Genomic DNA, 21359 nt, shown 5'->3' with positions numbered 1-21359 from the left:
TTTGGAAATCAATTTGGCGCTTCCTTAAAAAGCTACAAATAGAACTACCGTAAGATCCAGCAATCCCACTCCTTGGAATATATCCTAGAGAAATAAGAACTTTTACAGGAACAGATATATGCACCCTTATGTTCATTGCAGCACTGTTTAAAATAGCAAAAAGATGGAAGCAACCAAGGTGCCCATTAACGGATGAATGAATAAATAAACTTTGGTATATTCACACGACAGAATACTACACATTGATAAAGAACAGTGATAAATCTGTGAAACATTTCATAACATGGAGGAACCTGGAAGGCATTATGCTGAGTGAAATTAGTTACAAAAGAATAAGTATTGTATAAGACCACTACTATAAGAACTGAGAAATAGTTTAAACAGAGAAGAAAATATTCTTTGATGGTTAAGAGAGATGGGAGGGAGGGGGGAAGGAGAGGGATATTCACTAATTAGGTAGTAGATAAGAACTACTTTAGGTGATGGGAAAGACAACACACAATACAGGGAAGGTCAGCACAACTGGACTAAACCAAAAGCAAAGAAGTTTCCTGAAGAAACTGAACGCTTCGAAAGCCAGAGTAGCAGGGGCAGGGGTTTGGGGACCATGGTTTCAAGGGACATCTAAGTCAATTGGAATAATAAAATCTATTAAGAAAACATTCTGCATCCTACTTTGGAGATTGGCATCTGGGGTCTTCGGCCCTAGCAAGCGGCCATCTAAGATGCATCAATTGGTCTCAGTCCACCTGGATCAAAGGAGAATGTAGAACACCAAGGACACAAGGTCATTAAGAGCCCAAGAGACAGAAAGGGCCACATAAACCAGAGACTACAACAGCCTGAGACCAGAAGAACTAGATGGTGCCCAGCTACAACTGATGACTGCCCTGACAGGGAACACAGAGAACCCCTGTGGGAGCAGGAGAGCAGTGGGATGCAGACTCCAAATTCTCTAAAAAGACCAGACTTAATGGTCTGACTGAGACTAGAAGGACCCTGGTGGTCATGGCCCCCAGACCTTCTGTTGGCCCAGGACAGAAACCAACTCTTCAGACAGGGATTGGACTGGACAATAGGTTGGAGAGGGATGCTGGTGAGGAGTGAGCTTCTTGGATCAGGTGGACACTTGAGACTATGCTGGCATCTCCTGTCTGGAGGGAAGAGGAGAGGGTAGAGAGGGTTAGAAGCTGGAGGAATGGACATGAAAAGAGAGAGTGGAGGGAGGGAGTAGGCTGTCTCATTAGGGGAAGAGCAATTGGGAGTATGTAACAAGGTGAATATAAGTTTTTGTGTAAGAGACTGACTTGATTTGTAAACTTTCACTTAAAGCACAACAAAATTTAAAAAATTAAACAAATCAAAAGACGCATTGCATTAGGTAAATCTGCTGCAAAGGACTTCTTTAAAGTGTTGAAAAGCAAATATGTCACCTTGAAGACTAAGGTGTACCTGACCCAAGGCATTGTGTTTTCAATCACCTAATATGCATGTGAAAACTGGACAATGAATAAGGAAGACCAAAGAAGAATTGACACCTTTGAATTTTGGCCTTGGCAAAGAATATTGAATGCACTGCCAAGAGAAGGAACAAATCTGTCTTGGAAGAAGTACAACCAGAATGCTCCTTAGAAGCAAGGATGGCGAGACTGTGTCTTACATACTTTGGACATGTTGTCAGGAAAGATCAGTTCCTGGAGAAGGACATCATGCTTGGTACAGTACAGGATCAGTGGAAAAAAAGGAAGACCCTCAAAGAGAGAGACTGACACAGTGGGTGCGACAATGGGCTCAAGCATAGTAACGATTGTAAGAATGGCACAGGACCAGGCAGTGTTTTGTTCTGTGATACATAGTTTGGCTATGAGTCAGAACAGACTTGATGGCACCTAACAACAATCGACTTGAAAATGATACCTTCAGTTCTTTTTTTACTCCAATTTACTGAACGCTCTGTAATTCTGGTTGACTCATAGTGCCACAGTATTTCAAATTTATTTTCCTAACTTTTTTCAGATTCTTTGAAATGATCCTACTGAGTGATTTGGATAACTTTTATATACAACTTCCATCAACCTAGTTGCATGGTACATTCAAATATTAACAACAAAAAAAAAATTAGTCAACCCATTTATTTAAGTCTGATCAGAGCCACTTCATTTCTCACAAAATGATTTAATAAATATCTAATTATTTTACAAATAGTTGTGTTGACATTTGCAAACATATTCCATTTTTTCATGCTGTACTTGAGTCATATTAAGCCCTGATATCCTCCTTCCTTTTGGGAATGTGAGAGTGGAGAGGCAATTAAGAATAATCCACAGCGGGCTCCAGTCAGGCATTTCCTTTCCATGGACCCTTCCTTTATGATAAAAATCTCACATGAGATGATTCTAGATGATATAATTATCAAGGGAGAGTAAAATCCCCATGTTTCCATATGATGTTTCATTTCACTGGGAATTAAAATTACCTTGATTAGTGTTTATTTTCCTGGTGCCACACACAAGCAGTTGCACATAGAAGATATTGCTTATTTAAGATGTTTCTATTCATTTGTTTAACTTAATAGTCTTCTTTGGGACCCAGTCAAGACAGCCAAATTGCATTTGGTTCTTTTTCTCGTCTTTATGAGCCAATGATGTAATCACCAGGAAGGTAAGTAGCTATAAAAATGAATGTTTCTGCAAAAATGACTTTAAATGCATGACTGCAGGACATCAGGAATGTTCTGGATGAAATATGATGAATATGTTGCTGCTTCTAAGATTTTGTGGAAACCCTGGTGGCATAGTGGTTAAGTGCTACAGCTGCTAACCAAAGGGTCAGCAGTTTGAATCCTCCAGGCGCTCCTTGGAAACTCTATGGGGCAGTTCTACTCTGTCCTATAGGGTCGCCATGAGTAGGAGTGGAGTCGACTCGACGGCACTGGGTTTGGTTTGGTTTTTCGGTTCTAAGATTTTGCAGGTAAGGATAAATTTTCTTAATCTTTTTATTCCCATAAATGATTGTCTAATCAAATATACATTATTCTATTTTAAACACCATTGTAGAAGCAACCTTCTGTATGTTCCTGCTACGAACATATTTTACCTTTTGTTTATTACTGTTCTAGTCCTACTCTTCTGAGAACCAATCCTTTTGAAATCCTTACCTGCTCTTCATATTAGGTGTCTAACTTACTCTTCTTACATTAATAACAAAATATTAATATCTATATTTATAAATTTATCACTTCAACATGACAGTTAAATTATCTAGCCTGATGTATGGATTCAATAGATAATAAGTAACATATTTATATTTTCTTACTATTTTAAATAACTTTCGCATGTCATGTGAGGCAGACAGTGCAGGAATTACCTACATTTCAATTTCAGGAAGCTAAATTTGCTTACTTATATGCATACCCCCAATAGCATATAAACACTGAAATTCAACCTAGCGTTTATGAATTCACAATAAAACTGAAAGGGAAAAAAAAAGAGGCAGCATAGAAAGAAAGAAGAAAGGAAGGAAGGAAATGTAACTGAGTAAACCGTCTAGAAGCTTGGAGTAAAGAAGGCAAAAAAAAAAAAAATAGCAATATTTGTTAGTATTGTCAGAAGTAAGCTTCATACGTCTGTATATATGTATATATGTATATTCTTTCCAGATGAAGGTCATCGTCCCATTCTGTGGGTGAGTAAATCAAGGCTACGGAAAGTAAAGAAGCATACTTAAAGTCATCAGCCAATTAAGGGCAGAGTGGGATTACAAAGACAAATCTGCCTAATTAAAAAGCCAACATTGTATCAATGATATTTCCCTTAACGTTATAATGGCTCCCACTTTATACTTACAGTGTAAGCATTGCTGGACAGTATAAAATATTTGATTCCTGAGTTTCCTATACAAAAAAGTAATGATGAAAGTGGTGAGAAATTTAAAGTATTGAACACTACAAACACTCTGGGCTGTACCATACATAATACGACATGAACAATTGACTTCGTTCTCCAAAAGTAAAAGATAAAAAATATTAGACAGTAAAGATAATTTAAATCTATTAGCCAGCAAAACATGTGAAAATAGTAGCCTAACCACTCCTGATCGTCTACAGGGTTAGCATCATAATCACTATTCAGAGACTGATGCTGAGTTTGTGCCATTGAGAATGGGTGAAAACAGGAGCACCAACTGGTCTCAAAGGCATTTAAACCCCTACTGAGATTTGGAGCTAATCATTTTATCTTACTTATTTGGAATTTATTATAATTTTTGATCAATTTACATTTTAAACTTTTAAACATTACATAATTCTCTTTGACATATTTCATGCACTAAATACATAGCTGGAATATAAGCTTATCAATTTATCTGACTTATTACAAGAAAGGAGTCCTGGTGATGTAGTGGATTACAACCTGGCTGCTAACCAAAAGGCCGACAGTTCAAATCCACCAGCCACTCCTTGGAAGCCCTTATGGCGCAGCTCTCCTCTGTCCTATAGAGTCGGTATGAGTTGGAATCAACTTGATGACAACAGGTTTGGTTTAGTTTTTTTATCACAAGAAAAATCTAAATGTTAACATCATTTTTGGTGAATTTATATTTTGAAATTTTAAAAAATGTGTATATCTAAAAAAAGCATAGATTGTAACCTGTTTTACAAATGTTGAAATTAAGTTTTATAGTCAGTAAGTATTGCCGATATACAGCTAGTCAATGAAGGAAGTAAAACCCGGGTAATTGAAACTTGATTCTAAATCCCATTCTGTCTCCACAAAAATGTAATTACCCATATGTTTAATCATGCCTGAACTCTGAGTGGACAAGAAGAAATATAATAAAAGAAAACAACAACAGCAAATAAAATGAAACACTGTTTTAACTGTTAAGGTAGAGAAATAAGAAAGACATTTGAAAGTAAATACCAAGGCTTCAACAACAGGTAAAGAGCGCAATAAGGCAGTAAACATGTTGAGTCGACAATAGTGACGAGGTAAAAAAAAAAAAAAAGACTTCACAGGGATACAGAGTGATCAGTATCACATAAAATGGTGGTGGGACTAGAACTTGGGTTTACAGCTTTGCGAAGATTTTCAAAGCTATTTAGGAAGTGGTAAAGGGAAAAGTAATGGATTCAGAATGGGAAGAGTTGTGAGCAAAGCTATGTTTATGTAATGATTTAAGCATTTTTTCTACAGCATGGGACTTGTAAAATGATTTATTGCACTAAAATAATACGTGAATGACATGGACAACTAGTTTAATTCCAATAAATCAGAAATTGCAACACCTGCTAAAAGGAAAAGCTGCTGGATGCACATTTTGAAGCATCTAGCTATTTTATTTCGGTGTCAAGATGCTCCTCTCTTTTACATAATGCTGGTAACCTCTGCTGCACTTATTTTTTATTCTTTGTTTTCTGTTTGTATCTGTCATGATAATAGACATCTATTGACTTATTCTGCTGTTTAATGTGTTTTTATTTGTTTTTGTCTTTTTTAACCATCCGAATTATTACATTAAATATTTATCTACAAGTACACCTACAGTTATGGAACATATTTGTTGTTGAAACTTTCATGTCAAAATATTTTTTGATTCAATATTCTCTAGCCACAATAGTCCCTCCAACTCTTTAAACCATTGGAACATCACTTTATAATTTGAAATGTAATGATATACACATTATTACACACCTGATTGCTGCCTTAAGCCACATAGTGGTGAAAAATTTATATAGAGACGATGATTTGACAAAATAGTGGTTTGCCTAATAATAAAACTTAACATTTTTATAAGATTTTTCACTGTACTTTTCAAGGAGAGATTTGAAGCCAATTCTTGAACAATGCTCTTGGCAGGCTGAAGAATTTTTACCTTAGTAGAAGGTGAAGAGCAGTGGCAGATATTGAGACAAAGCTGTCTTTCTTCCTGTGCTGAGATGAAGGTCCGTGTTGCTGTGTGGAACTGCATCAGGTAGAGAATTTCTAAAGGGAGCCAAGACCCGCTATGCAATTTCTTCATCCTTAGAGTTAAATAACCATAAGAATATTTCCTATACTTCAATTTATTCTTGAACATTGAGTGAATGGTCAAAAAAATGAATGACATTGGGTAATATTTGTGAGAAACCTACGTGTAGAATGTTCATTATATGTACACAGAACTCTGGGTATATGGAGCAAGAAAAATATCTACAAAAAATATGAATTAATTAAGAGAATTAGATTCTGGCAACCAACACAGAACCAATATGCACTTATGTCTTTAGTGATGTTCAATATCCAATGCCTTTATTTTTAACTGACTTGCTTACAGAGCTGTGTTTTGTTCTAGAGATCAGTGTTACGAAGGCAAGTGGGACTTGCTGAGGCACCGCAAATGCAGTCAGTGTGATTGTGTGTATCCAACTGGGGATCCGTCACCAACACTGTCGGGAAACTGCTGGTAAGTAAGCACTTTTATTCAACCTGTTTCTGACTAAAAGAGCCAGTCCCCAAAATATACTAAAAGGTGGATGTCATGGATTGTATTATGTCCCCCCCGAAAAATGTGTGTACCAAGTTGGTTAGGCCATGATTCCCAGTGTTCTGTAGTTGTCCTCCATTTTGTGATTGTAATTTTATGTTAAAGAGGATTAGGGTGGGATTGTAACAAAAAACATTACTAACAATGTACAAGTACCCAAAGAGAAATTAGGTAACTCCTAAAAATCAAACACTTATGCTCATCCAAAGTCTTCACCAGGAGAGTAAACTGATTGCCTACAGCCTGGGAAACAGTTTTGAGCTATAACATTTCCGATCAGCATCTGATCTCTAAAATCTACATGATATTGCAAAAACTCAATAACAAAAAGACAAATAATCCATTTTAAAAATGGGCAAAGGATAGGAATAGGCACTTCAACGAAGAAGACATTCAGGCAGGTAACAGATACATGAGGAAATGCTCATAATCATTAGCCGTTAGAGAAATGTAAATCAAAACTACAATGAGATACCATCTCACTCCAACAAGGCTGCCATTAATCCCAAATCACAAAATAATAAATGTTCGAGAGGTTGTAGAGAGACTGGAACACTTATTCACTGCTGGTGGGAGTTTAAAATGGTGCAGCCACTTTGGAAATCAATCTGGCACTTCCTTAAAAAGCTAGAAATAGAACTACCATAGCATATGGCAATCCCACTCCTTGGAATATATCTTAGAGAAATAAGAGCCTTTATATGAACAGATATATGCACAACCATGTTCATTGCAGGACTGTTTACAATAGGAGAAAGATGGAAGTAACCAAGGTGCCCACCAACAGATGAATGGATAAATAAATTGTGGTACATTCACACGATAGAATACTTCACATAGATCAAGAACAATGATGAATCCGTGAAATATTTCATAGCTTGGAGGAATCTGGAGGGCATTATGCTGAGTGAAATTAGTCAGTTGCAAAAGGACGAATATTGTATGAGACCACTATTATAAGAACTCAAGAAATAGTTTAAACAGAGAAGAAAATATTCTTTGATGGTTATGAGGGTGGGGAGAAAGGGAGGGAGAAGGATATTCGCAAATGAGATAGTAGACAAGAACTATTTTAGGTGAAGGGAAAGACATCATACAATAAAGGAGAGGTCAGCATAACTGGACTAAACCAAAAGCAGTTTCCTGAATAAACCAAAAGCTCCAAAGGTCAGAGTAGCAGGGGCAGCAGTAGGGGGACCATGTTTTCAGGGGACATCTAGGTCAATTGGCATAATAAAATCTATTAAGAAAACATTCTGCATCCCACTTTGGTGAGTGGCGTCTGCAGTCTTAAAAACACTATCAAGCGGCCATCTAAGATGCATCAATTGGTCTCAACCCACCTGGAGCAAAGGAGAATGAAGAACACCAAAGATACAAGGTAATTATGAGTCCAAAAGACAGAAATGGCCACGTAAATCCAAGACTACATCAGCCTGAGACCAGAAGAACTAGATGGTGCCCGTCTACAACTGAAGACTGCTACGACAGGGAACGAAACAGAGTATCCCTGACGGAGCACGAGAGCAGTGAGATGCAGACCTCAAAGTCCCATAAAAAAATCAGACTTAATGATCTGACTGAGACTAGAGGAACCCTAGAGGTCACGATCCCCAGACCTTCTGTTGGCCCAAGACTGGAACTATTCCCAAAGCCAACTCTTCAGACAGGGATTGGACTGGATTATAGCATGGAAAATGATAGTGGTGAGGAGTGACCTTCTGGTCTCAAGTGGACACATGAGACTATGTGGGCAGCTCCCGTTTGGAGGGGAGATGAGAAGGCAGAGGGGGACAGAAAGTGGCTGAATGGACATGGGGAATACAGGGCTGAGAGAAGGAGTGTGCTGTCTCATTAGTGGGAGAGGAACTAGGAGTACATAGCAAGCTGTATACTAATTTTTGTATGAGAGACTGACTTGATTTGTAAAGTTTCACTTAAAGCACACACACAAAAGATGGAAAGAATACACAGAGTCACAGTACCAAAAGAAATGGTCAACTTTCAGTCATTTCATGAGGTGGCATATGATCAAGAACTGGTAGTAGTGAAGCAAGAAGTCCAAGCTACACTGAAGGCACTGGTGAAAAACAAGGCTCCAGGAGCTGACAGAATACCCACTGAGTTGGTTCAACGAACAGATGCAGCACTGTTCATGCCCACTCCACTATGCAAAGAAATTTGGAAGCTAGCTACCTGGCCAACAGACTGCAAGAGATGCACGTTTGTATCCATTCCAAAGAAAAGCGATCCAACAGAATGTGGAAGTTATCAAATGTAAGTGATAGTAAATATGGTAAACAAACAAACAAAGAAACTCTATCTATTCTACACTGAATATGACATTCTATCCCCAGGAGATCTAGTGAGTTTATGATGTTGTTGTTAGGTGCTGTTGGGTCAGTTCCAACTCATAGCGACCCTGTGTACAACAGAACGGAACAGTGCCCAGCCCTGGGCCTTTCTCATTGCGATGTTTGAGCCCACTGTTGCAGCCACCGTCTCAATCTGTCTCATTGAGGATCTTTGTCTTTTTCACTGACCGTCTACTTTACCAAGCACAATGTCTTTTTCCAGGGACTGATTCCTCCTGATAATATGTCCAGAGGACGTGAGACCAAGTCTTGCCACCCACCTTTCTAAGGAGCATTCTGGCTGTACTTCTTCCAAGACAGGTGTGTTCATTCTTCTAGCAGTCCATGGTATATTCATTATTCTTCACCAACAACATAATTCAAGTTTCTGTTCTTTTGCCTTCCTTATTCATTGTCCAGCTTTAGCTGCACATGAGGCGATTGAAAATATCATGGCTTGGTTCAGGCACACCTTAGTCCTCAAAGTGACATCTTCGATTTTTAACACTTTAAAGAGGTCTTTTGTAGCAGATTTGCCCAATAAAATATGTCGTTTGATTTCTTGACGGCTGCTTCCATGGGTGTTGATTGTGGATCCAAGTAAAATGAAATCCTTGACGACTTCAGTATTTTGTCTGTTTACTGTGATTTTTTTATTGTTCCAGTTGTGAGGATTTTTGTTTTCTTTATGTTGAAGTGTAATCCATACTGAAGGCTGAAGTCTTTGATCCTCATCAGTAAGTGCTTCAAGTCGTCTTCACTTTCAGTAAGCAAGGTTGTGTCATCTGCATGTCTAGGCTGTTAATGAGTCTTCCTCCAATCCTGAGGCCCCTTCTTCTTCATATAATCCAGCTTTTTGGACTGTTTGGATTATATGTTTTTTTAAAGACACTGAGTTTTTGGTAATTTACTATGGCAGCCCTAGAAAATGAATACAGAGCCCTTCACCAAGAACAAGTCAAGTTAGCACCAAAAATGCTCCTGTAAGGGTAGCCACGTAACATGAGACATGGCAGTTTTAAAAAGTATGAAGTAAAACTCTCAGCTTTGACAGACAAAGGGCTCCTCTAAGACTAAGTTCATTGCTGTTGAGTCGATTCTATCTCATAGCAACCCTAAAGGACAGAGTAGAATTGACCCATAGGGTTTCCAAGGAGTGGCTGGTAGATTCGAACTGCTTGAATAAGTATTGTGAAAAAATACAACCCTGACACACAACTTTTCTGAGCTTAGTATTAAAACAAAACAAAAAAGTCGCTGTCGAGTGGATTCTGACTCATAGGGACCCTATAGGACAGAGTAGAGCTTCCCCACAGGGTTTCCAAGGAGTGACTGGTAGATTCAAACTGCAGACCTTTTGGTAGCACCCAAATGCATAATCATCGCACCACCAGTGGCTTTCAAATCAGCTATAGGCTGATGATCTCCAAATTCTTAGAACCTGGAAAACTACTCTACCTCTGAGTGGTATCCACAGCTGGGAACTGTTCTTCACACTTGGATGACCTCAGACATCCAAATCTAACATGTCCAGAAAAAATCGTTTGGTCATTTTCTCAAGTTTGTTCCTCCATGGTTTTCCACATGGTAGAGAATAGCTCTGGTGACCATGCGCTCATGGTAGCCTGAATTCTAGAAGTCACCTTTGATTCTCCGTTCCCCTCATCCCATACATCTGATCCACCAGCAATTCTTGGCAGCTCAAGCTCCAAAGTACACCTCAAGCCTGCCCACTGTTCCCACCTGCACTACCACCATCACTCCTCACCCTGACCACTGCAGAAGCATCCTGACTGGTCCTCTGTATTTGCTGTCTTCAAGTTCTCCTGGGCTACAGTTAATTCCTGGGACACATTCTTTCTCAAGACCATTGAACAATAGAAGGAGAAGGGCATTTAGTTGTATGCTACCTCCTCTGCTTGAGCTGCATGTCCCTCAGAAATCCCTTTTCACTGCCCACTCTATAATGTCTCTTTTCCAATTTCCTGTCTTTGGCCGCACTGCTTTGATAGCGTGCATGCATGTGTGCTTCAGGGGTCATGTAGACAGCTGCTTGGAGGAATTTTTCTTAGTACAATCATGGTTGTGTGCCATCAAGAGATTCTGACTCATATCAACCCTGTATGACAACTTAGAACTGCCTCACAAGGTTTCCTAGGTTGCAGTCTTTATGGCACAGCCCTGGTGGCCCCGTGGTTAAGAGCTTGGCCACTAACCAAAGGGTGGACAGTTCGAATCTACCAGTTGGTTCTTTGCAGAAAGACATGGCAGTCTGCTTCTGTAAAGACTTATAGTCTTAGAAACCCTATGGGGCAGTTCTGCTCTGCCCTATAGGGTCACTATGAGTCGGAATTGATTCAACAGCAACTGGTTTGGATTTTGTTTGGTTAGAATCTTTACGGGAGCCCATCTCCAGATCTTTTCAACCCTTGAGCTGGTGGGTTCCAACGGCCCACCTTTCAGTTAGCCAAGCACTTAACCGTTGCACCTCCAATACTTAACTCTGCACGCGAGAGGGCCCTCTCCTGACGTCTCCCGTCTCCTCACCCCGCACACCTTGGCATTCTCCTTGCTTCTAGACCCCACCCTTCCCTCTGGAGGCCCAACCCCCCCCACGCCCGCCCCACACCCGGGCCGCTGGGCCGGGCCAGCAGCCATGTTCCACGCCATCTAGCCAGTTACTCCCGGAAGCGCTGGGACGGGTGGTGAGGGGTCCGGGCCGGATGGCGCGCCTTAGAGAGGATGCTGTTCGTGCTGCTTTCCCTGCCGTGTTCTCTGAAAGGTATGAAACTCCGGCAGCTGGGTGGAGGGACCAGCTCCCAGACTGAACAAGCCTGGCCCCTCGAAGGTGTGGAGGGAAGGCACCAGGAGTGCGGGTCCCAGTCCCAGCATCCCGTGGGCTCCAGAGGTTGGAGAGTCCGGACGTTGGGTTAGCAGCTCGCGTCGCCCCCTCCAGCTTACCCCATCCCGAGTGATCCTCGGGGGCGGACGCTGCGTGGGGGCGGGCGGATGCAGCCACTCTACGGGCTGCGAGAGGGAGCCTCTGGCCCGGGAGACGCAGCTGGTCCGGGAAATTTGCATCCCCATGGCTTTGCAGCGGGGGAGGGGGGTCCAGCCACGGGATCCAGCTGCGGAGTGCCCTCGGGCCTGGGGGCTTGAAGGGCTTGGGGAGAAAGGCCGTGTCCAGGGCTGCGCCCAGGTCCCTACTCTGCCCGGGGCGGGTTTGCGGGCCAAGCTGGGGGATGGGGGCCTGCCCACCCCGCCCCCCACCTGCTCCCTCTGCCAGAGGGGAAACCAAGGCCTAGAGTTCGTCCGGGAAGGTGAGATTCCAGACTGAGGGCGGGGCACTCGCCCCCATTCCTCCTCCCACCCCCACCAGACTCCGTAGGGTGCCACGGACAGGGGAGAGAGGGATCCCCCGCCCAAGGCCATGCTGCCCCTTATTGTTTTGGGCGCTGTGCCTGGGAGGCTGAGGCACCCCGCGCCCGCGCCTGGCCGGTCTACTCTTGGGGCTGTGGCGTCGGCGCGGCCCCACCAGGAAAGGAAGGGGTCCTGGGAATCTGTGGAGCAGCGTGGGGATCCTACTCCTTGTGGAAGCAGCAGCGATTCAGTGTCTGTTAACAGTGTGGATGCCGGGTCCCGCTCCCCCTCTGGGTGGCGGGGGTGGGGGTAGCAGGAAGGGGTCCTGAGCAACCAGGTCGTTTGTTAACTTAAACGTTTGTGCGGCGCTGTGTACCGGTCACTGTGGACGGGGTCTCTGGTGCTGAGGGGATTTGAGGGTTCCTCACACTGGCGGGATTTGGAGCCTCTACCCTGGTGGCAGTAGGTTTAGTGGGTTACCCTGGTGGCGTAGTGGTTACCCAGGTTGGCAGTTTGAATCCACCAGGCGCTCCTTGGAAACTGTGGGGCAGTTCTACTCTGTCCTATAGCGTCACTATGAGTCAGAATTGACTCGATGGCAACGGGTGTGTTTTTTTTTTTTTTTTTTAGGTTGGAGATTAGGTGTCTCTCGGGCTGACATTTGAAGGTCTGGAGCTGACGGTTTATGAGGGTTTCTAAGGGTTTTAAGCGCTCCGGCCATGGGCACCAACCCGATCTTCCAGCCCCTGCGGATGGACCGCCCCCCCCCCCGGGGGATTGGCTGCTCTGGGACCCCAAGCCCAGAGGGCGGTGAGAAGCTGACAAACGTGAGTGATGTCCTGCAGGCTCCAGTTGGCGGGGCAGCCCTGCTCACATGGTCTCAATACCGGCAATCGGGCAGTCAGCTTCGTGCCTAGGGGTGGTTTCCGAATGTTCCCTCGTGTCCCCCCACCTGTGCGGGGCGACAACTCTCCCCTGGGTGGGGACCTAGTAGAGGCCTGCAGGGCATCAGGGTATGGAGGGGCAGAGCTTGGGCGGGGAGGGCGCGGCCCTGCAGGTTCCTCTACGTGACCACGGCGGGGGGCTGCGGGTCCTGAAGCCTCGGCCTGGTAGAGGACCCACTAGGTCACGCAGAAGGAGTGGGTTAGGATAATCATAGCATTAATGGGAGTATTGAGAGAGCGCCCTGGGGCCTTGGGTCCCTCGGGAAGAAAAGCTTCTGCTGTCGCCACTGCAGCGGTACCCAGGTCGTCCCGGCTTAGGTCCAGGAGGTTCCGGTGCTCGGAGGGCCTGGTGGGCAGAACAGAACCGGCGGTGCGCGCGCCCTCTCGCGGCCTTGCACCGAATCGCTGAAGTTCAGTGTCAGGCGATTCTAAGCCTTGGTTTTGGAACTGAATAGTGAAGCAGAGCAAATGATGCAGTGCCTTGATGGGACCGGTGGAGACATCAAGAAGCAAAGCACAGCTCAAACTTCAAAATTCCACTGAGTGTTAGTACGATTTCGAGGGAGAAAATAGACGGAGAGTCGAGAGGCCCAGAGATGCAGAAGGGTTAGAGGATTAGGGTTAGGGGTTAGGGTTTGGGGGTTAGAGGTTTGGGAGTTAGGTTTAGGGGTATAGGTTTTAGGTGGTTGGGGGTTGGGGTTAGGGCTGGGGTTACTAGGCTCGGGCACAAGTGGTTTAGGGTTAGGGTTAGAGTGAGGCTGAGGTTGATTCCCCAGTCTTGTGTACCGTCTTTCCTTCGCCAGAGTTACCACCGATCTGTTGTTTGGTTGGAAACCCTGGTGGCGTAGCGGTTAAGAGCCATCGGTGCTAACCAAAGGTCTGCAGTTCGAATCCACCAGGCACTCCTTGGAAACTCTATGGGGCAGTTCTAATCTGTCCTGTAGGATCGCTATGAGCTGGAATTGACTCGACAGCAGTGGGTTTGGTTTTTTTGGTTATTGTTTAGTTGGCTTTTCTCTACCCACTCTTCGTCTCCCTGGTGAACATCAAGGATTGTTTCTGTGCGTAAATGTTTTCATGAGTTTTTATGATAGTGGTCTCTCACTGTATATGTCATTTTGTGATTGACTTAGTCAGTGTGATGCGCCCCAGATTCATCCATGGTGTGAGATGTTTCGGAGATTCATCATTGGTCTTTATTGTCGTGTAGTGTTCCACTGTGTGTATGTACCGTAGTTTGTTTATCCATTCCTCTGTGGACGAGCACTTAGGTTGTTCCCATCTTTTTGCTACTGTGAATAATGTTGCAGTGAACACGGGTGTGCATATGTCTATTCCTGTGACTGCTCGTGGAAACCCTGGTGGCTAGTGGTTATGTGCTACGGCTGCTAACAAAAACGGTTAGGGTTTGGGGTTAGGGATGTTAGGGTTAGGGTTGTTAGGGTTTGGGGTTAGAGTTTAGGGTTAGGATTTTTTGGTTGGGGTTAGGTGTTAGGGTTAGGTTTAGGGTTTGAAGTTAGAGTTTGGAGTTACAGGTTAGGTGTTAGGGGTTGCAGTTTGGGGTTTAGGGTTTTGGGGTTTAGTCGTTAGGGTTTGGGTTAGGTTTTAGGGGTTAGAGGTTAGGTTTAGGGTTGGGGTTGGTGTTGGGTTTGTTTGGGATATGTGGTTTGGGGTTAGAGGGTGGGTGTTAGAGGGTTGGGGTCTAGAGGGTTGGGGGTTAGAGATTGAGGGAGTTAGAGGGTCAGGGGTTAGAGGGTGAGGGGGTTAGAGGTGAGAAGATTATAGAGTGAGGGAGTGAGAAGGTGAGGGTGTGAGGGGGTGAAGGTTAGGGTTTAGGGTTAGAGGGTTTAGGCTTAGGGTTCAGAAGCTTGGGGTTAGGGGGTTAGGGTTTCAGGGTTCAGAGGTTGGGGTTGGTGTTGTGGTTAGGGTTAGAGAGTTAAGGTTAGAGGGTTAGGCTTAGAGGATTAGGGTTAGGGGTTAGGGCTAGGGCTTAAGGTTTAGGGGTTTGGGGTAAGGTTTTGGGGTTTAGGATTAGAGGGTTAGGCTTAGGGCTTAGAGTTTAGGGTTTTAGGATTTAGAGTTTAGGGCTTAGGGCTTAGAGCCTAGGGTTTAGGGCTTAAGGTTTAAGGCTTAGAGTGAGCTTTAAGGCTGGGGGCTGGGGTTAGGGTTTAGGGTATTAGGGTTAGAGGGTTTGACGGTTTAGTGTTTAAGTTTAGGGTTTAGGGGTTAGGGGTTGGGGTTAAGGGTGTTAGTGTTTAGGGTTTTGGCGTTTAGGGTGTTAGGGTTAAATGTGTTAGGGCTAAGGGTGTTAGGGTTTTGCGTGTTAGGGTTTTAAATGTTATGGTTTAGGGTTTAGAGTTAAGTGATAGGGTTAGGCTTAGGCTCATTCTTAGGTTTAGGGCTAGGGATTTGAGGTTTAGGGTTTGGGGTTGGGTTTGGAGGTTAGGGTTAGGATTAGGGCTAGGGTTAGAGGGTTAGGGCTAGAGGTTAGAGTTAGAGGGTTCAGGTTTCGGATTAGGGTTTCATGTTAGCGTTAGAGGGTTAGGGTTCGAGGGTTAGAGTTAGGGTCATTAGGGTTAGGGTGGTTAGGGGTTAGGGTTAGGTATTAGGGTTTACGGTTAGGTTTAGGGTTTGGGGTTTGAGGTTTGGGTTTAGGGTTTGAGGCTTAGAGTATAGGGTTTAGTGTGTAGGGTTTTGATGTGTAGTGTTTTGGGGTGTAGGTGTTTAGGTTGTAGAGTTTAGGGTATAGGCGTTAGGGTTTGGGTTAGGGTTAGAGTTTAGGGCCTTGGGGGTTAGGACCTAAGGGCTTAGGGTCTTAGGGGCTTTGGGGCTCAGGGCTTAGGGGCTAGAGTTAGAGGGCTAAGGCCAGAGGGCCAGAGGGCCAGAGGGCCAGAGGGCCAGGGTTATGGTTTGATTCCTGGCTGGCAATTTTTTTCCTTCAATATTTTGTGTAAGTCATCCCTTTGCCTTCTTGCCTGCATGATTTCTGCTGAGTAGTCCAAGTTTTTTATTATTTACTCTCCTTTGTTGGTGACTTCCTTTATCCCTAGCCTCTCTTAAAATTCTCTTTATATTTGATTTTGGCAAGTTTGATTATTATGTGTCTCGGTCACTTTCTTTTGAGATCTACCTTATGTGGAATTCGATGAGCATCTTTCATGATATCATGGAAGTTTTCTGCCAACAAATCTTCAACAGTTCCCTCTGTATTTTCTGTTAGCCCTCCCTGTTCTGGTACTGAAATCACTCATAGTTATTTCTCTTGATAAAGTCCCACATGATTCTTTGGATTTCTTCATTTAAAATTCTTTTATCTGCTTTCTCATCAAATATATTAGTCCCAAGAGTTTGATCTTCAATCTCAGTAATTCTGCCTTCCAATTCCTCAATTGTGCTCTTCTTACTTTCTATTGAGTTTTCTAACTGTAATTTTATTGTTAATCTTCTCAATCTCTGATTGCAGTCTCTCTATGGTTTCTTACAGCTTATTAAATTTTTAATTATGTTCTTGAGTAACCTTTTTAATTTCTTCAGCTGCTTTATCTTTGTGTTCCTTGGCTTGATCTGCATTTTGCCTCATCGGAGAAATCCTTAGGCCCTTCACTGGCTCGCGATACAGCTCCACGACGTCCACTACTGGCCCTGGCATTTCGCCGGTGCCCCACTGAACGTGTGCTCCGGAGCCATGTTTCTCCACCCATCACTATCCTTCTGCCACCAGGGGATATGTGAGTGTGGGAGTCACCATTTGTCACTGGCAGCAGCGTCACAAGTCACTAGACTTCCAGGTACCCGCAGACCTAGGCTGCCTTCTGCCTCAGGCACAGTCCCGAATCCTTTATACCAGACGCTGACACCGGGCCACTGGCGGACATTCATTTTGATCAACACAGAGGTCTGAGTGAGGGTCAGCAGGCCAGGTACGTGAAGTGAAGGCCAGGTGGGCAGGACTAAGGTTTCTTTGCCATCACCATGGAGAGAGTCTCCCCACCGGAAGAGTGGGCAGAGCTTATGATGGGCCTGGTGACAAGACTCAGCCAATGGCAGAGATCCAGTCCGCCAGGCAGATGACACAGGGTCCTCCATTGTGACCTAGGACACCTAGTGGCCACAGGATTTGAGCACACCCTGGGAAAGGCTATGCAGGCACAAGGGAGCCCCTGGAGTGGACTGCTTCACGGCATTGGCAGAGCAGGCCAGGGTCCAATTTTCCCACTTTCCTGAGGATATCAGTACGCAAGACATCCCCACTCAGCATCTCTTGCCTCTCTCTCTGTATGTGTTCATTCTCTGAAATCTCTTCCTTCTCTCCCTGAGTCACTTCACAGCTTGGAGTGCCTGATAGAGTGCCTAGAGACGAAAGAGCAAAGGGGGAAGGCCTCTGGCTCTACTGGTTGCCCATGGGCAGAGAAGATCTGCTAGTCTATCTGGAAGGTCTAGACAGTAGTGACTGATTGGGGAGCTACATCACGGGTGGACTCTGGCCAGGTGAAGCTTGCTGACATGTGGTAGCCTCTCCGGAGACTACTAATTCTGCTGATGACACTGTATGCAAATACCCGGTTGAGTGCCACGGGCAGAAAACATTGACACATACCTGCCAGAGGCCTGTCCTGGGTCTGAAGAGTCCACCCTGGTCTCCAGGGTCTCATCATGTCAGCACACACTTTGCCTGCACACATGGAATCTGCCTTTCTCCACGAATGCCTTCTCCTGCTAGGAAACACAGGATGGCACTCAGCCAAGGGAGAGAACACGCAAAGTCAACTGAAGCTCCCATTTTCAAGATTTTGCTTCTGCTGGGCCACAGCCCCCGGTGGCACACTGCATGCACGTCACTTCTCCAAACACAAGGCCGAAATCCGGGCATCCAGGGCCCCAGCAGTCCAGAGTCTGCGGGTGGCAGCATACTCTGCGGAAGGTGACACCTCTTTGCCACGTACAGGAGGGAGGCCTGGGCCCTTGACTGGCTCCGCTAGAGCTCCACAACCTCAGCTATTTTCCCTGACCTTTGGCCCGTGCCCTCATGAGTGTGTGATCTCTAGTTACACTTCTCCTCTGACCACTCTGAATCCGTCAACTGCGGATACCTGAGCGTGGACATCAACATCTATCGCTGGCTGCAGTGTCACAGGTCACTAGGTGTCTAGGCTCAGGCTGACCTTGGCTGTCTTCTGCCCACGCAAGGAGCCTAATACTTCCAAGGAAATGAGGATGCTTGGTCAGTGGCCGACATCCTTTCTTTCATGCACAGAGCGGTCTAGATGAGGGTAAAGAGGCCAGGTAGGCCAGGTGAAGGCCGAGTGCGGGGCCTAGGGCTTCTTTCCCAATCCTCATGGAGACAGCCACCAGAAGGCTGGGCGGAACTTCTGACGGGGACGAGTCACAAACACTGAGCCAATAGGAGAAGTCCAGCCTAACCAGCCCGTTCCGCAGAGCCCTCCATTGTACCCATGGACACACAACGGCCCCTCGTGTCTTTGGCCACAAAATCGAGGGCACCAGGGAATAATTTTACAGTAGCCAACCCCTGATGTGGACACGTTCGACACACTGGGACAGCAGGCAGGTACCTCTTTTACACTTACGCTAGGATATCAGTAGACAAGGCGCCCTTCCTCAGCATCTATGGCTCCTCTCTGGATGTGTTCATTCAGAGAAATCTCTTCCTTCTACCCCTGAGACACATCACAAGTATGAGGGGCCTGACAGAGAGCCTGGAGATGAAACGGGGGAGGCTTCTGGCTGGACCGCTTCCCGGTGGGTAGACAATAGCAGGTAGTCTCTCTGGAAGGTCTTAGCTTCTGTTGATTGACATGGGCAATACAGTAGGGGCGGACCCTGGCCAGGTGGAGCTTGTGGGCAGATGCAACCTCTCAGGCTACGAATAATTCCACTGCTGCTTTGTTTGGTGAAAACCTCCCCCGCCAACTCGGATGAGCAGAGAACATTGACCCACACCTGCCAGGGGCCTTTCCTGGGACTAAAGATCCCAACGTGGTCTCAACGTCGTCACCCTTTCGGCACACACCTTTCCTACACACATACTCCTGCCTTTCTCCGTCAGTGCCTTATCCTACTAGGAAACAAAGCATGCCACTGAAAAAGGCCAATGCTAGGGAAATTGAAGAGATGATGCCATTTTCCAAATTTTTGCTGTCTACATGTCCCCGCCTCCGGTGCAACGCAGCGTATGTGGACGGGCTCCAATGGCAAGGCCGAAATCCTGGCAGTCTGGCACTGCAGTCCAGTGGTTTATGGACGTGGGGACACGGATGACCTGTTTGCCACATATAGGAGAAATCCTTGGGCCCTTCACTGGCTTGCAATTAAGCTCCACGACGTCCACTCCTTGCCCTGGCCTTTGGCTGGTGCCGCATTTAAAGTGTGCTCCGGAGCCATGTTTCTCCGCCCATCACTATCCTTCTGCCACCAGGGGATATGTGAGTGTGGGAGTCACCATCTGTCACTGGCAGCAGCGGCAGAAGTCACAAGACTTCCAGGTACCCACAGACCTAGGCTGCCTTCTGCCCCAGGCAAGGTCCCCAATCCTTTATCCCAGATGCTGACACCTGGCCACTGGCGGACACTCATTTTGATCAACACAGAGGTCTGAGTGAGGGTCAGCAGGCCAGGTAGGTGAAGTCAAGGCCAGGTGGGCGGAACTCAGGCTTCTTTGCCATCACCATGGAGACAGTCCCCCCACAGGAAGAGTGGGCAGAGCTTATGATGGGCCTGGTGACAAGACTCAGCCAATGGCAGAGATCCAGCCCAACAGGCAGATGACACAGGGCCCTCCATTGTGACCCAGGACACCTAGTGGCCACAGGATTTGAGCACACCCTGGGAAAGGCTATGCAGGCACAAGGGAGCCCCTGGTGCGGACTGCTTCAGGGCATTGTCATAGCAGGCCAGGGTCCAATTTTCCCACTTTCCTGAGGATATCAGTAGGCAAGACATCCCCACTCACCGTCTCTTGCCTGTCTCTCTGTATGTGTTCATTCTCTGAAATCTCTTCCTTCTCCTCCCAGGCACTTCACAGCTTGGAATGCCTGATAGAATGCCTAGAGACGAAAGAGCAAAGAGAGAAGGCCTCTGGCTCTACTGGTTGCAGATGGGCAGAGAAGATCTGCTAGTCTATCTGGAAGGTCTAGAGAGTAGTGATTGATTGGGGAGCTACATCCTGGGCGGACCTGGCCAGGTGAAGCTTGCTGACATGTGGCAGCCTCTCTGGAGACTACTAATTCCACTGATAACATTGTATGCAAATATCCGGGTGAGTGCCATGGGCAGAAAACATTGACATATACCTGCCAGAGGCCTATCCTGGGTCTGAGGAGTCCACCCCAGTCTCCAGCGACTCATCTCAGCACACACTTTGCCTGCACGCACGGAAACCGCCTCTCTCCACGAATGCCTTCACCTGCTAGGAAACACACGATGTCACTCAGCCAAAGGAGAGCACAGGCAAAGTCAACTGAAGCCCCCATTGTCAAGATTTTGCTTCTGCTGGGCCACAGCCCCCGGTGGCACACTGCATGCACGTCACTTCTCCAAAGACAAGGCCGAAATCCGGACAACCAGGGCCCCAGAAGTCCAGAGTCTGCAGAAGGCGGCACATGGATCGCCTCTTTGCCACATACAGGAGGGAGACCTGTGCCCTAGACTGGCTCCGCTAGAGCTCCACGACCTCAGCTATTTTCCCTGACCTTGGGCCCGTGCCCTCATGAGTGTGTGATCTCTAGTTACACTTCTCCTCCGACCACTCTGAATCCGCCACCTGCGGATACCTGAGCATGGAAATTAACACCTGTCACTCGCTGCAGTGTCACAGGTCACTAGGTGTCTAGGCTCAGACTGACCTTGGCTGTCTTCTGCCCAGGCAACTAGCCTAAGCCTTCAAAGGAAATGAGGACACGTGGTCACTGGCCGACATCCTTTAACCAACACTGAGTCCCTGGTCAGCATCCTGGAGTCCTGGCAAGAAGAGCCAGGCACCTCCAGGAGCATCTGGAGCAGGAGACAGGGGCTGAAGAATCTACCACACCTACTGGTGCTGCTACACATGTGGGAGGCCTGGCTGCAGAGATTGCAGGCATGGCCTCAGGGTCAAAGGAGAAAGCACCTGAAGACGTGCTAGGACTCTTAGACTGAGAGAAGCAGGATGTCTGGACTGCAA

At 45.9% G+C, this 21359-nt stretch overlaps 2 long non-coding RNA genes across 6 annotated transcripts in view; both read right to left on the bottom strand.

The window, feature by feature from the left end:
* Nucleotides 1-1562: 1562 nt before the first annotated feature.
* Nucleotides 1563-7239, bottom strand: LOC135229352 (uncharacterized). Its single transcript, XR_010320131.1, has 2 exons — nt 5872-7239; nt 1563-3892 (listed from the first exon to the last, which is right to left on the bottom strand). It is a non-coding gene; the product is annotated as an uncharacterized LOC135229352 (long non-coding RNA).
* Nucleotides 7240-16822: 9583 nt separating this feature from the next.
* Nucleotides 16823-21359, bottom strand: part of LOC135229356 (uncharacterized) — a 408624-nt gene continuing 404087 nt past the window's right edge. For 4 of the 5 annotated variants that reach the window (XR_010320135.1, XR_010320134.1, XR_010320137.1 and 1 more), the window contains 2 exons: nt 20491-20606; nt 18205-20244 (listed from right to left, as the gene is read on the bottom strand). This is a non-coding gene — a long non-coding RNA (uncharacterized LOC135229356). Of the gene's footprint in view, nt 17894-18204; nt 20245-20490; nt 20607-21359 lie in introns of those variants that run through there. The other variant, XR_010320136.1, reaches the window with a different exon arrangement.

The sequence above is a fragment of the Loxodonta africana genome, unplaced genomic scaffold (assembly GCF_030014295.1).
Source record: "Loxodonta africana isolate mLoxAfr1 unplaced genomic scaffold, mLoxAfr1.hap2 scaffold_28, whole genome shotgun sequence".
Taxonomy (NCBI): domain Eukaryota; kingdom Metazoa; phylum Chordata; class Mammalia; order Proboscidea; family Elephantidae; genus Loxodonta; species Loxodonta africana.
The sequence above is the reverse complement of the archived record's forward strand: the minus strand, read 5'-3'. Positions and strand labels throughout refer to the sequence as shown.